This window comes from Coregonus clupeaformis, chromosome 34 (assembly GCF_020615455.1).
Source record: "Coregonus clupeaformis isolate EN_2021a chromosome 34, ASM2061545v1, whole genome shotgun sequence".
NCBI lineage: Eukaryota > Metazoa > Chordata > Actinopteri > Salmoniformes > Salmonidae > Coregonus > Coregonus clupeaformis.
In genome coordinates this window covers 12,096,274-12,111,978 of record NC_059225.1, presented here as the reverse complement: position 1 = coordinate 12,111,978, position 15,705 = coordinate 12,096,274, and positions in this window count along the sequence as shown.

Genomic DNA, 15,705 nt, shown 5'->3' with positions numbered 1-15,705 from the left:
CCTGGCCATCATGAAAGGCGGCTCTGCATTGCTGTCTTTGTATAATCGCGGTTATCATATCGTTTAGGACATTGAGCCGGCTGGTACCGGCCAGCTGAAGGGAGATGACATGACAACTTTCCAAATCTCTGGGGATCTCACGATACGAGACAGAGTTAACGGCTAGTAATAGAGGTTACGACAATTTTGGTAGGGTCCAGGTGCCCAGCTCTTTCAGACATCAACTATCTGTGTTTGGAGTGGAGATGTGGGGCGGGGCATGGGCAGTTGCAGCGGAGGGTGCAGAGGCGATGCCGGGGTAGAGGGTGCCAGTGAAGCATGTCCTTACATATAAAATGCTTATTGATATTCTCATTATAAGTAGATTTGTAGTGGTGACAGTGTTCCTAACCTCAGTGCAGTGAGTGGCAGCTGGGAGGAGGGTGCTCTTATTCTCATGACTTTCACAGTGTCCCAAAACGTTTTGATTAATTTACAGAGATGCACATTTCTGTTTAAAACTACACTTTGCTTTCCTAACTGATTGTATAGCCAGTTTTCTGGCTTCCACGAAAAGTTGCATATCGCGAGGCATTTGTTGAGTGCTGTGCAGTACGCCTGAGGATGTTTTTGTGCTGGTCAAGAGGCAGGTGAGTCTGGGCGAACCAGGGGCTATCATGAACTCTAACATTGGTTTCAATGGGAATGGCGTGATAAGTAAACTCAGACATTTACTGGCAAACTAAACTAAAATAACAAATTTACCTGGTCTACAATGGCAGTCTTAAATAGATACGGATAGTGAGAGAAGTACTTTCAAGACAAGCAATTGTGCCCTATAGTATTGGACTTTATGCTGTACCGATTATACACAACTAACATACATACAGGTCTTCAAAACATTAAACCCTGCTCTTTCCATACATACCAGCCAGGCAGAAATTCAGGTGAAAGATATGATCCTTTGGGCAAGGTATGGTAGTAGGTGTCAAAGAATGAGTCCACCACCCAAAGATCATTCATCAACTTACACAACTGTGAGGCTTGTTAGAGTCAACATAGTAAGTCCCTTTAGGGCAGCTTTACCTGTATGGGAGTCCATGCCCCACAGGTAGGCTGTTCTGAGCAACAGAGGTACCTCAATATTAGCAAGGTGTTCTTAATGCTTTGTGCACTCTCAGTGTATGTAGGCCTCCATGTTTTTAAATAGTACAGTATCGCATCACAGTACAATGTCACCAAAGCGTAGGCCTGTAGTACATATGAAATCAACTTAAGTTGGTTTATTTCCATACAAAGAATAAAGCATAATTGTTCATGTAATAATATAATTACATAATATAATAACAACTCCAGGAATAGGAAATAGTGATGAAATAATCAAATAAATGAAAGACAGAGACAAATGCTTTTTTGAACTACCATTTTATTTTATTTGAAAATGTAAATTCAGAGCAAAAGTAAGTAGTGCACCCCCAATGTCTAGAGCCGCACTGTTAGGTATGAGTCGACAAGAATCCTGTGGGGAGAAAACAAGAGAATACATGAATTGGCGGTGTTTACTAATCAGGAGTTCAACAGAAGCACTTCCAAGTCCTCAATTCCACAGAAGGACTACATGCACAGCCATAAGGTGTCAGGTGGTACTCCAGGAGACTGGAGGCATCAGTACCAAACTCTCGGGTTAAATACAGGCCAGCTGCCCAAACATGTCCATCTGTGAGCCATGTCGCCCTGAAGGGCTACAACACATGAAAATGGCTCTGACTACTAGCTTATCAGAGAGAGAGACAATGAAGGTTACTCCCTAAAGCAGCATTGAAACCCTGTTAACCAGGAACAGTAAGAGAAGTAAATAGTAATAAGGAGAGAAAACAAGGAGTAAACTCTTGGCTCTTACATTGAGCATGTGGGTGTCTCTCCAGCCTTTGTAGCTCAATGCCTGGCAACAGTGGGCAGGAAGGAGGCCACAGGAAGCGTACAGACACTCATAAACCACCAAGTTACTAAAGTAAACAGAGGAGAAGAAATTGAAGTAAATTGCTAATAAACAGACATCTAAACATTTACCAGCGGGATGCTCTTACCACCATCAGAAAAGGATTTCTGGGGCTGTCATCATCAGAAACAGCACAGCTCAAGACATCTATCAGGTTAGCTTTTATATTAGATCTGATTAACCGTTTGGAGAAATGGGCAATTTCAAATAGATCACTGCTGTGCCTATAAAGAGCATGCATGAAGAACTCAGTGAGACTTGAAAGAGTTAATTGCTCACATTTGCACCTCATGCTCCTCTCAATGTCAATCTGCTTGGAGAGGGTCACTCAGGTAGTCCACAAAGTGGGTATGAAGCGCGGATAATCGACCTAATCCTATCATAAGCAAAGAGCAGTGATGTTAGTGCAGAACACATTTCACACGAGGGCGTTCTCTCTTTCCCTTGAAGGACAATGAGTTGGTGGCTTCTGTCGTGACCTAACCGGAGTAACTGACCAGACCTTTCACGCCACAAGCAGATGGTTCCTACTCAGGTGGGGCCGAGCAGGGTCTGAGAAGAGGAAGGATTGGGTGAACTTCCATCTTACTCTAGAGACAGACAGAACAGGAAGGAGAGAACTGAAAGTCAAAAGAAAAGGTGGGTCCTCACAGTAAGGAGCCTGGGCGCGGGAGGCGACTCCCAGGCCGATGTCTCCTTTCTCTTGGTGGTAGGTAGAGCTGTGGAAGAGAGGGAATGGAGCATGTCAATGAGGAATAGCAGCATTGTGTCCACTATCCTTCAGCATCTGACAAGCTCAGACTATGCACACATTTAGAGGACTCACTTTAGCAGAGACTCCACTCTCCTCGACAGCAGGTCTTACTCCTCCAGCCTACAATAACAGGTGAATATTCAACATCAGTGACCAATGTAATGACACTGACAAACAATGCGTGCGTCGAAGGATCTTAATGCTACTAATCAATAGTATGTGTGTATGTGTACATCTGACCTCATAGCAGCAGTTGTGGCCTCAAACCAGCTCCAGTAACTCTGAGTGGTGGGCGTGAAGGCAGGCAGCCTCACCATGAGAGGAGGCACTTATCCAGCCCATGTGAAGTGGCCTGCGAGGACATCAGTTGCTGATAAAACACACACACAACAAATTAATAAAAACAGACCATATGTGGAAAATACTATAATTTCTATTCTGCTTATGAGTGTTTATTTCTGTAGCACCATGCGTCACGGCCACAGGCCGTCTCGTGGCGGTGAACGCATACAGGTCCATCCAGCCACATGCCCAGCAGAAAGCTTTGACATATTAAGGCCAAACCAGAATAAGTGAAAATCTAATACTGTTCAGTAGTATTTGTCTTACCTGGATCCAAGAGATGACTGCCTTGTGGTGGCACAGTAGGGGATGCCCTCTGGACTAAGTCTGTGTCTCCTTGGAGATCAGCTACACCAGTTGAGTCTCAGGCCATAAGGCCCTACTGCATGGTGCTCCTCACCACACCTGCTGTAGGTGAAACAACATCAACAAAACAGCATCAATATAACAACATATTCTATCAAAGATCATACCCTTTGTGATGTAGATTAGATTGGTAGTGACAAAGACACGCCTGGGGATCCCCACGTGTAGGTGATAATGGAGCTAGTAACTGGAGAGAAGTTCTCCACTCTCACGACCTGCATTATTCTTGCACACCAAGAAGTTGACATTACAATACATTCAGGTTAGAAACAATACATTGTAGTGATGCTACTGTGTGTGTAAGATTCTTACCTGGTCTGTAGGCCCACAGTAGAGGCTAAGCCTAATCGGTATCAACTTTGCCAGAGGTACCAGTGGCCTCTAAAGCAGCAGATAACAAGATTGCCTGAAAATGTAAAGTAAACAAATTGAATATCTGATCACTCAAACATTAAACTTTCTGAAAATTGTACCTCAGGATAATCGGCATCTGCTTTCCTCCTCAAGGATATTGCTTGTAATGTTTATCCTTTTATCATCAATACTTTAACCAACTGACTCATCCGGACAGTTGATTCCCAATTAGGAACTTAATACAAACAAACAAATGTTAGGATGTAAGCGTGGCAGGCTACTAATACCTACTAGTTCAAAGTGCATCTCTTAGCAAAGTCACTAAAGTCAGATTGTGCAAGTATGGATTACCAGAAATACACAACATTTCTGATACATTTATATTGTTAAATGTGGTAAAATGGAAGTTTAAACTCAACAACACCCTCGATGTCTCTGTCCTCTCAGCGATTAAACCTGCAAAACGAAAAAGACAACAAAAACCCACATAGATTTCAACAACCTGTGGCATTCAGGCACCCGGCGATCACGCCTCTCTCCATGGTTTGAAAAGCACCAGGCATTTTCAGTCGATCTTTCAGTCTCAGGTCTCAAAATCTGTCATGTTTGTTGTTGTTGAACAGCAAACTGAAGAAGGTGTTTCAAGGTGAAGCGTTCAATAGAGCATCCAAAGATGTTCTATCGGTTAAGTGTCTCTGTATGTATATTTTAAGAAAATTATTGTTTACAAAAAATTGAGCTGTGTTATAAATGAAAAGTAAGTTTGGAACTCTATACTTACCATTAAATTCTATAAAATTCCATTCTACTCATCATTCTAATTCTATTGACTACATTTTGTCACCCGATTTCCTATGTTGTTATGTTATAATATCTAAATAAAAATGTAAATGTTATTTTTAAAGTCATATCTGAGTCAATGGCCCATTGAAATGTTTAGCATGTTTCATGGAAGTTGTTTGTTGAACTTCTGAAAGTCTGAGCTTTGACTCAGTGGATAATAAAATCTGCACTTAATAATAATCCATATCTCTTTTATAAACAGGATAGTATCATTGATTATATAAAAGTGCATGTATGAATAAGTCTGATTACCTTTTTCATAGCAGGTTCACCTTCTGAAACAGACCAGGAGTTCCCCAAAGTATGCTGCGCACCACCAAGCTCAGTCACATCTCCGTGCTCTTCTCTGGCGGCTTAACAACAATGCTGTGATCCTAAAAAAGCATCGTAACATGGTGGTCCAAGACACATGGTCCTCTCATACACCTGTGTGCTTATTATATTCTACATCATTTTTATATTCAACTACCATTGTTCCAAAAACCACAAGCAGATTGTATACCTTGCAACCAGCAGTTATTACTTAATAATCTGGCAATATGTGTATAAATATTATGTATCTACACCACAATATACCACTTAGCATTTAAAGTTTACCTTATTTTTAGTTCATATAAGAAATCAGTCAATTAAATATATTCTTTAGGCCTAATCTATGGATTTAACATGACTGAGAGGTAGATGTGCATCTGTTGGTCACAGATACATTTTAAATAAAGATAGGTGCGTGGATCAGAAAGCAGTCAATATCAGTGTGACCTGTTGCCTCATGGCAGGACATCTCATGCGCAGGGAGTTGATCAAGCTGTTGATTGAGGCCTGTAGAATGTCGACCCCACTCCTCTTGATGGTTTTAAGTTGCAGATACTGGCAGAACTAGGGCTCATGCTGTCATACTGCAGTGATCAACATTCCAAACATGCTCAATGGGGTGAGATGTCTCCCGTGAATATACAGGCCATGGAAGGAATTGTGACATTTCAGCTCAGGAATTGTACAGATCACTACATGGGATGTGCATTATCATGCTCAAATATGAAATTGATGGCAGCTGTTGAATGGCACAACAATGGGCCTCAGGATCGTCACCGTATCTCTGTGCATTCAAGTGCCATCATTAGCTGTAATTGTGTTTGTTGTCCGTAGTTTATGCTGCCCTTTCGTAATCCCTGCCTGCATGAGGCACTCTATTCTGTGTTGTCAACAAACCACTCTGCAGCATATGTAAAGATTCATCCGTGAAGAGCACACTTATTCCAGCGTGCCAGGGCCATGAAGGTGAGCATTTGCCCACTGAAGTCCCAATTCGATGCGAACTGCAGTCAGGTCAAGACCTTTGAGTAAATTCTGGCGAGCCGCATGAATGCGCTTCCTGTGACTTTCTTACAGTGTGTGCAGATATTCTTCAGTTGTGCAATCCCACGTTTCATCACTGTCCAGGTGTCTGATCTCGGCAATCCCGCAGGTGAAGAAGGCCGGATGTGGAGGGGCTGGCGTGGTTACGTGAGTCCTGCCCGGTTGTGAGGCCAGTTGCACTTGTGGACAAATTCTCTAAAACAAGTGGCATTAAATTATCTTGCAGCAGCTCTGGTGCTTCCATTCCTACGATCAGCATGCTCAACTGCAGCTCCCTCCAAAACTTGGGAACCATCTGTACATTAATAATGGGTGTGACAAGCACCCCACATTTTGATGGCCTGTTATCCCCAGCACAGGTGTGCTTTCCTTGTCAACTTCTTGATATGCCACACCTGTCAGGTGGATGATTATCTTGGCAAGGAAATACTCACTAACAAGGGATGTAAAACAAATTGGTACGCAATTCAGAGAAATAAAGCACTGTGCGAACTGAACTTGTTTCAAGATCTTTGCTAAGCTCTTGAAACATGGGGATAACACTTCATGTTGCATTTATATTTTATTCAGTATAATATGTTAGATTATTTAATGTAGAGGGTATACAGAATAACACCTCCTTCATGAAATCATAATTAGAATTTCAAGTGGACTTATAACCATACTTCACTCCTGATTAAACCTATGCCAAATCTACAGTAATTGAATAATTATCATACTTTGTCATATATTCTATGTACTTATCCAATCACAGCTGTAAAGTACTGTGACATAAGTGCAATGAATTTCTACCTTTTGATACTGTTGTCTTGTTAACCATGAATTTCTCATTGTCTCTATTAATGTACCTACCACATGGTTCAATTAAAGCTAAATATATGACTATATGTCGTGGCAAAAAAAAATGTGTACATTTAATTATACATTTAACCAGCATACAGTGGGAAAAATAAAAGTATTTAGTCACCACCATATGTTCTCCCACTTAGATAGAGAGAGTATATAATTTTCATCATAATTTTCGTCCTATACTTAAAATCATTTTATGGATTTTTAATGAATTTATTTGCAAATTATGGTGGAAAATAATATTTAATCACCTACAAACAAGCAAGATTTCTGGCTCTCACAGACCTGTAACTTCTTCTTGAAGAGACTCCTCTGTCCTCCACAAATTACCTGTATTAATGGCACCTTTTTAACATTTATCATATAAAAAAACACACATGCCCACAACCTCAAGCAAGTCACCTCCAAACTCCACTATGCCCAAGACCCCGAGCTGTCAAACACCAAAACAATTTAACTCAGGCTGAGAGACTGAATCTGCAATATAAACAAGGTTTAAAAATCAACTGTAGAGCAATTATTAGGAAATGGAAGACATACAAGACCCTGATAATCTCCTCGATCACAGGGCTCCTGCAGTTCTCACCCGTGGGAGACAAAATGATCCCACCAAGAACAGTGAGCAAAAATCAAAACCACAGGGACCCTAGTGAATGACCTGCAGACAGCTGGGGACCTAGCAAGCCTACAAGCTCAGTAACCTCGTTGGACTCCAAATCCCTGCAGTGCAGGCGTGTCCCCCCTGCATAAGCCAGTACATGTCCCAGGCCCTCTGAAGTTTGCTAGAGTGCATTTGGATGATCAGAAGAGAGGTGGGGAGGAAATGTCATATGGTCAGATAAATTAAAATAGAACTTTTTGGTAAAAACTCAACTTAAATAAGTGTTTGGAGGACAAAGAATGCTGTGCCTCCAACAACACCACCACCCTACTCACAGAAGTATGGGGGTGAAACATCATGCTTTGGGGCTGTTTTTCTGCAAAGGGACCAGGGCGACTTGATCCGTGTGAGAAAATTATTAGGAGGCCAGTATTGTAGAGATTTTGAGTGAAAATCTCCTTCCATCAGCAAGGGCATTGAAGATGATCGTGGCTGGAGTGCTTTCCAGCAATAATACAATATCCCACCGCCCTGGCATGAAGGAATGTTCGTGAAGCATTTCAAGATCCTGGGTAACCTGGCCAGTCTCCAGATCTCAGCACCATAGGAGGTTGAAGTCATTGTTATTTAGCGACAACCCCCGTCACTGCTCTAAGATATCTGCATGGCGAATGAGCCAAAATACCAGCAACAGTGTGAAAACCTTATGTAACTTACACAGCGATTTACCTGTGTCATTGCCAACAAGGAGTATCCTAACAAGAGAAGAAGTATTGAAGCGTTTATTTATGACCAAATACTTATTTACCCAATTACCAAATAAATTAAATCCTACAATGTGATTTTCTGATTTTTTTCTCATTATCTATCATAGTTGACGTGTGTCGATGCGTTGGGAGTGAGTAGATCGGCGCAGGTAAGAGATTTATTGTCTTATTTATTAAATTACCACCAATACAAAACACAAGCAGTCAATGAGTCCACCAAATTACAAACACAAAACCAACTGGAGCAAGATCCCACAGCAACAATAGGCGAGCCTCTATAAATATGGCTCCCAATCAAACCACCGCAGCAGCAGCACTGCGTTTTTGGTTAAGACCTCTAACCAACACAAATACAATACATACATATACCCTGGCTCAGTATGGAGTCCCCAGGCAGGGTGTGACATACCCCTAAAAAGTGGCGGACTGCGAAGCAGCGCCTAAACATAAACAAACCGGGGAGGCTGAGTGGGCATTCCTCACCGAGCGGTTCACCAACTTACTACCTGCCCTCAATAATCCCCATAGCCCCCCTATCCGTCTCCCGCTGTGGGCATGACTAACATCTGAAGATTGCTTAACTCCGGTGTGGAGCAGCTGGCGACTTACCCACGGTGGCCAAATGCAGGTTGTGCGAGGACTAAAACACGCTTACCCTAACCAATGCGTGGGCAGAGCAGTCGGACGCGGAGCGGCGATGCGCCGCTGGCGGTGCATGGGCGAGGCGGGCCGGACCGGGCTGGCGGTGCGCACCCTGTCTTGATGCGTGGGCAGAGCGGGCGGACCGGGCTGGCGTGCCCTGCCTGGCTGATGCATGCAGCACTGACCGGCTGGTGCACCCTGGCAGTGCGAGGAGCGGAACGGCCCGGACTGGCGAAAGCGCTACCGTGGGCTTAGTGCGAGGCAAGACCCAGCCCAAGACCGGGCTGGCGCGCGTAGGCCCAGTGCGAGGCAGGAACAGGCAGAGACCAGGCCTGGCGGCGCTTACCGTGGAAGCGGCGCGAGGCAGGAACAGGCCGGGCGGGCTGCTGCTTACCGTGAAGCTTGGTGCGAGGGCAGGAACGGGCCGGGCGGGCCTGGCGGCAGCGCGCGTCAAGCTGAATGCGAGGCGAAAATTGAGCGAGCGGGCTCAACGCACGTAGGCTTGGTGCGAGGGCAGAACAGGCCCCGGGCTGAGCTGGCCAGCCACACACGTGGCCCAGATGCGAGGAACAGAACAGGCGGGCCGTGAGGCACACTGGCCTTCGCGGGGATCAACGGGCCCAGGCCGGACTGGCAATACACCTCAGTACCTCTCACGTGCTCTGCAACTTCCTTCCCTCCTCTCTGTGTCCCGTAACCGGTGGCCTTCTCTCTCGTCTCATTTAGCCCTGTGGCAGCCTCCTGCTGCAATGTATGCGTGTACCCCCTAAAAATTTTTCACGAGGTTGCCTCTGCGTCGTCCGGCAGCGGCCTGTGCTTGCCGTTGCTCCCTCTGCATGAGCGAATGTAGCCCATGCCTTTGCCCCATATGCTCCCAGGACCACGATTTGCCCCGGGCCGCCGCGCCTCTCAGCTCCTTTCCCGGCACTTCCTCCCATGTCGACCTTTGCTCCTGGACACGCTGCTGGTCCTGGTATGGTGGGATCTTCTGTCACATGATTAGGTGATTGGCTTAAGCGCCGTGATGAAGTTGTATCTTATTAGTAAATTGCACACAATAAACAAAACAACAAGCGATACAGTAAGTCACGGTACAAACACAAAACCAACTGAGACAAGATCCCACAACTGTGGCGGAAAACATCCTCCTATAAATGTGGCTCCCAATCAGGACAACCAGCAACGCTACACTCGTTGCCTCTGATTGAACTCCTCTGTGCTGCAAGCCTGGCCATAAATATACACTGGCTCAGGTACTAGGGTCCCCAGAGCCAGGGTGTGACAACGTCTTCTGAGTAGAAAGTACAGGCCTCTCTCATCTTTTAGTGGAGAACTTGCACAATTGGTGGCTGACTAAATACTTTTTGTGATCGGCAGTCTGGTGGAGTCCTGTCTGTAGTCTAGTTGTTCTGCTGTGATCTCAGTTTTCCGAGGTGCTGAACGGCTCAAAGAACTCTTGATTTCGCACCTGCACCATCCATCAGCAATCTGTTTACACCTGGTCTGATCATCAATCACCCTTCTTAAGAGCTCTAGTCTAACATCCATTCCTGCCGGATACGTTGTCCATTACGTATGTTTGTCCGTATCACCTCTTAGTACTAGCATTAGTTTTATTGTTGCTGTATTACCTCCTTTACTTACTCAGTTTTTATCTATCATTCTCCAACCTTCCACCCAACCCCTGCCATTACTGTCGATTTAATCTGCCGCTTCTTATCCCTCTCATCTCATACCACTCAAGTCTCCTGGTTATTCTGCACTATTTTGAATCTGTAATAAACACTCCCTGCGTTCAACTCTCCTTGTCTGGTCTGCTTCTGGGTTTCTGTCTTGGGGAGCGTGACAGAGCGATCCAAACAAGTGTGGGCCCAGCGGATCTGACTTTGTTCGCCATGTATTTCCCATCAGAGAAGTATTGCAGACACATGGCAGCACTGAGAATCCGTTGTCGGTGAACCTTTCTACCTCTCTCAACAACGGTTTCGGTGGAGGATCCCTACCGTTTCACCATCCCTGCCGCTTCTGGAGCTGTGTCCTTCCAGTAATTGGTTCCGGCGCTGGATAATGCAGAGGCTGGGGAAGATGCGTTCCTTCCTTATACAGTGTGGATGATGTTCATCTACCCTACTCTTATGCCACCAGAACAAGTGAGATAGCCTTTGTGATTGAGTTGCTCGTGGTGGCGCTGGGTGGAAGCTGTGAGCAGCAGAGATCTCATGCTTCATACAAGTTCTGGCGGGAATGAGGGCTCTTAAAGCCACATTCCCATCCGAGGAGGGCGCTTCAGGCGCCTGTTTCTTATCGGAGTTCCTTAGCGTGGCAGAAGCTTCCCGTGATCGGTTCAAGGCGTTGGCTGTGGAAGTGGGTGGAATGAGTCTCTGCAGGCGGCACACTGCGGTCTGGAGCAGCTCAGAGGTGATTGATCTGCTATCCAGACTAGTGACCTGGGCCAGCTTCCAGTAGCCTTGTCTATTGGTGGATAATCGAGTCCGGGCGAAGGAGAAGCAATGAGGTCGTCCAATCGATCAACCTGATTTAGTGGTCGGGTGGTGGACAGAACATTAGTCCAGTCTCACCACAAGGATTGATGGAAGTTCTCGATTCTACAGAACCCATGCAGGAGTGAGGCGGCCGCAAAGGTTAACCAGGAGGCGTCAACATAGGCATACGATAACTGTGCTGCTGGTAGCTCAGGACATTACATCACACTGTTCCCGGTATCACTCCGGCTCGCCTAAAGTTGGAGGACTTTCGCGTAGTTCAACCTCTCAGTACCTCTGTCAGACGTTTCGGCTACCGCTATGAACAAAGTCAAGCTTAGCGATTAACGTCTTGTGATTCAGGTGCCGTTACTTTCGCGATGCAGTTGGTCGAACAGGCGTGAAGGCTTTCGAAACAATTGAAACCGTGAGCGACCACTCTGAGCGGCGTAGTCGCGTATCTGACGATTGAACCGGTTAGATGCTGTTGTGGAATCATTCGGAAGATGATTTCATTCTTCATTCTACCGTCTTCCCATGTTCCTCTGGTCATAGATACCTGGCTGGAGAACTGTCCACGTTGGATTGGTGGCCAACGAGTACTTGAAGTTGGAGCCTTGGTGTCATGCTAACTGTCTCAAGACTGCCTGTCCCCAGTCGGTTCCCAGTCAGGTGATTGACTAAACCTAGTTGTCATGGTTAAGGCACTTTCATGATTTCAGGGAAAGTCTTCAGTAAACAGAGGCTCTGTCCTCCCACCATATGATTACCATCAACCTGTTCCTGGGCGGTCTGCCCCAAGGAAGGTTATCACAGTATCTCCACCTGAGCGTGAGGCTTTGGAGACCCTGCATCAAGGAGTCCTAAGCGGCTGGTCTAAATTCGTCCTAAATCATCCCCACAGAGCTGGATTCTTGCTGGCCGGTAAGAAGGATGGCTCTCAACCAAACCCGTCATATTATTGGTCTCGGGGTTGAATGACCATCACGGTCAGAACAAGTATCCCCCTGCCCTTGATGAGTTCTGCCTTACTCCTTTAGGGTGCTGCGGTGTTCACCAAATAACTGTAGTCATTATCCGCTAGTCGGATGAGAGCGATGGTTGGCGGTTCATGCACCATGGTCGCAAGTATCAGGTGATGCCGTTTGGATGACCAATGCTCAAGCTGATATTCAGAAGTATAGTGAAGCAGCGGCGTCCTGAAGATATGATGGTCTCTTTGTGTTTGTTATCGATATTCTATCTTCTCAAACCTTCCACCCGTCCTTTATGTCCGGCCAGGTTCTGCAGCGATTTATTGAAGTGCTGTGTTACCATTGAAAACAAAGGGGAAGTCACAGGTTTCACGCCCACACAACATCCCCCTTTCTCAGTGCATCATCTCCAGGGTAGGATGACAGAGAGGGGAAGGTTAGGCTGATTCTGATGAGGCCAGCCCACGATACGAGATTACACTCCAAATTTTCAGTTCAATTTCTACACCCAGGTTATTCGGGATTACACCGTGTAGCGCTCAGTGCTGCGTAACTACCGGGAGGCTGCGAAGTGGAATCAAAGTGAGGATCAATTTCTGGTTGAAGAAGCGATTCACCAACGCGCCGGTCTCTCAACCGGACCTGGCCCGTCAGTTCGTGAATTTGCGTGAATGGCAGCTCTGATGTGGGAGTTACATCTGTCAGCAGCGTGCTCACGACGTACTCATCCCTCCCTACTGCTCTCAATGCCTTTAGCCTGCGAAGGATACATGTGGGTAACAGGAGCTTCTCGCGAGTGAAACTTGCCTTGGAGGAGTAGGCGCCACTGGTTGGGGCGGGCAACGTTTGTGTCTCTGACTACAAAATGCCTTACGTGCAATGGCTAAGCGTCTCCCACTCCCGTCAGGCCAGGTGGTGCGTTGTTTCTGGGCAATTCAGTGCACCTGGCGTTACCTGATTACAAACGCAAGGCGGGCGCTGCTGTCTCGGATATTCTCGGTAACGGAGGAAGTGGGTGGAGCAAGCAATTCTCCCAGAACTGCGTCGTGGGAGCTGTTAGGTGGAGGATTGAGAGGAGGTACCTTGTACTCCAGGACGCAGCCAGTCAATGCTTGGTCCACCGAGCAGTTGTTTATTACCTGGTCGGTTAGGCCTGGGTCTCAAATGGTCTCCCACGCCCGGCAAATACATCACCTGGCGTGCTTTCAGTAATAAGCATTTCTTACGCAGAGCGTTTTGGTAGCCTGCCATGGCGAGGTACAGGAATTTATGTTGCTGCCTGTCAGTATGCATGAAATAAAAATTGTGTCCATTGTCTAACTATGCCCCTTCCTATTCCCCACCATAGTACGTCCTCTGGCATCACTGGGTTGCCGCTTCTGGGGAACACAGTCGTTCCCAACTATCGTGACGAATTCAGCAAGTTACGCTTACTGTGCAATTGCCAAGCTTCCCTCTGCCTGAGCGTCAGATCCTGGTGGGGAGGTTTCAGGGTCCACCAGTTTGCCCAGTAAATGCCGTTTCCACACCGTGGCCCTCAGTTTCACCTCTACTGTCTGGAAGTCCTTCTGTTTACAGCATTGGAGCTACAGTCAATCACATCTAGTTTCACCCCAATCCTAATAGTGTGGAAAATAACTTGAAGATATCCCTTCACGCCTGCCTGGCCTCTTCCAACCACCTCCTGGGTCTGCCTCAGTTGTAGTTGATATGCCCACAATGTCTCCCTACATCTGCCACTGGGATATGTCTTCCATTTACTATTATGGCTGCCACCTCACCAATTCCCTTCTCCCGGAGAAGAAGCTGAGTGCACCTTCTGTTTCAGGCCCATAATGCGTGAACACCACGGACCACAGCATCCGGGCCAGAAAGGCACTCTTAGGATTTCGGACAGTATCACTCCAGGCGAATACGTGCCGGATCACGCTCCACCTACACCATCGGGAATGAGTCTGGTCCAGCCACACAGGATCTTCCTTCTGGACTGAGTCTGGAGTTTTGCAGAGGTCATTGGTCCGTTTGTGGTAGAGTGATCAATCCGGTGGCAGGTTGGCTCAAACTCCCAGGCGCTCAAGTCCATCCCACCTTTCTGTCTCCTCCTCAAGCCTGTTTTCCCTCAGTCCTCTGTGCCTCCTCCGCCTCCTCCTCCCACTCCTCCTCTGAGATGATCGGAGGGGTGGTCCTGCCTACAAGTGTACATCTTAGATTCCAAACTGGCGGGCAGGGTTCCAATGTCTAAGTGGACTGGGAGGTGTGGTCCTGAAGAGAGTTGGATTCACAGCGGCGACAGATCCTAGATGCTGGCCTCATGATACCACCGCCTCACATCCTGGCGCTCAGGAGTCGCCCGGTGGCGTTAAATCGGAGAAATTTTTATAACGATCCCGGCAATTGATCGGGTCCCACCATAGTCTAGTTGTTCTCGTGATGTCAGTTCAGGTGCTGGGGAGCTCAGAACTCTTAATTTCGCTTTGCATCCATCAGCAATCTGCACACACAATTCCTGATCATCACCCTTCAAATCTGATCCTAACATCCATTCCCTGCCGGATCGTTAGCCATTAACAGTATGTTTTGTCAGCGATATCAACCTCTTATATTTTCGCGGTGAATTTTGTTGTTTTGCCTTACCTTGTTATTACCTTGTGCCTCAGTTTCTGTCCTACCCAGTCATTCTCTAACCTTCACCCAACCTACCGTGCCATCGTTTAATCTGCCACTTCACCCACCTACTCATCTCTCCACCCGCTCCGTCTCCTGGTTATTCTGCTGCTTTTTGAATCTGTAATAACCTCACCTTAGTTCAACTCTCCTTGTCTGTGCAGCCAGGTTCCAATGTAGGAACAGTAACTTTTTCCCCACTGTACGTTAGTAACACATTGAATATGCCATTATCTTTTTGCGTTTTCCATGGAAAGAATTCATGCAGAATGTGTCATTTATCAACAGATTTCTGGAGGATTGTGCTACTATATTTAATAAAATAAACTAGAACTTCTTGTAGAAGGGTTGATTTGATGCAGATGTGAGGAAGTAAATGCCAGGAAGTAAACACAGACCTCCAAGAAACTGATAAGCACTCCTGCTCCTAGACAGTGTCCCACCCTCTTCTTCAGCTACATGGCATTGCAGTATATTGAAATACATTTGAAAATGCTTATCAAATATACATTTGTCTGGTATTGTAGTATAGGCCAGATGGCGTTCCCAACACATTGAATGTGATTTTCTGCTAGCATTAGAAGGCATACATATTCTCTCACACACACAAAAGCGTAGTCTGCTTTCACTTCAGAATGGATCAAGCAAACTGAGAATGGTTTCATATATATTGCTACATTTATTGTAAATAGTCCAAATGTAAAAAACAATTATTCTAACATGGACCGGAGA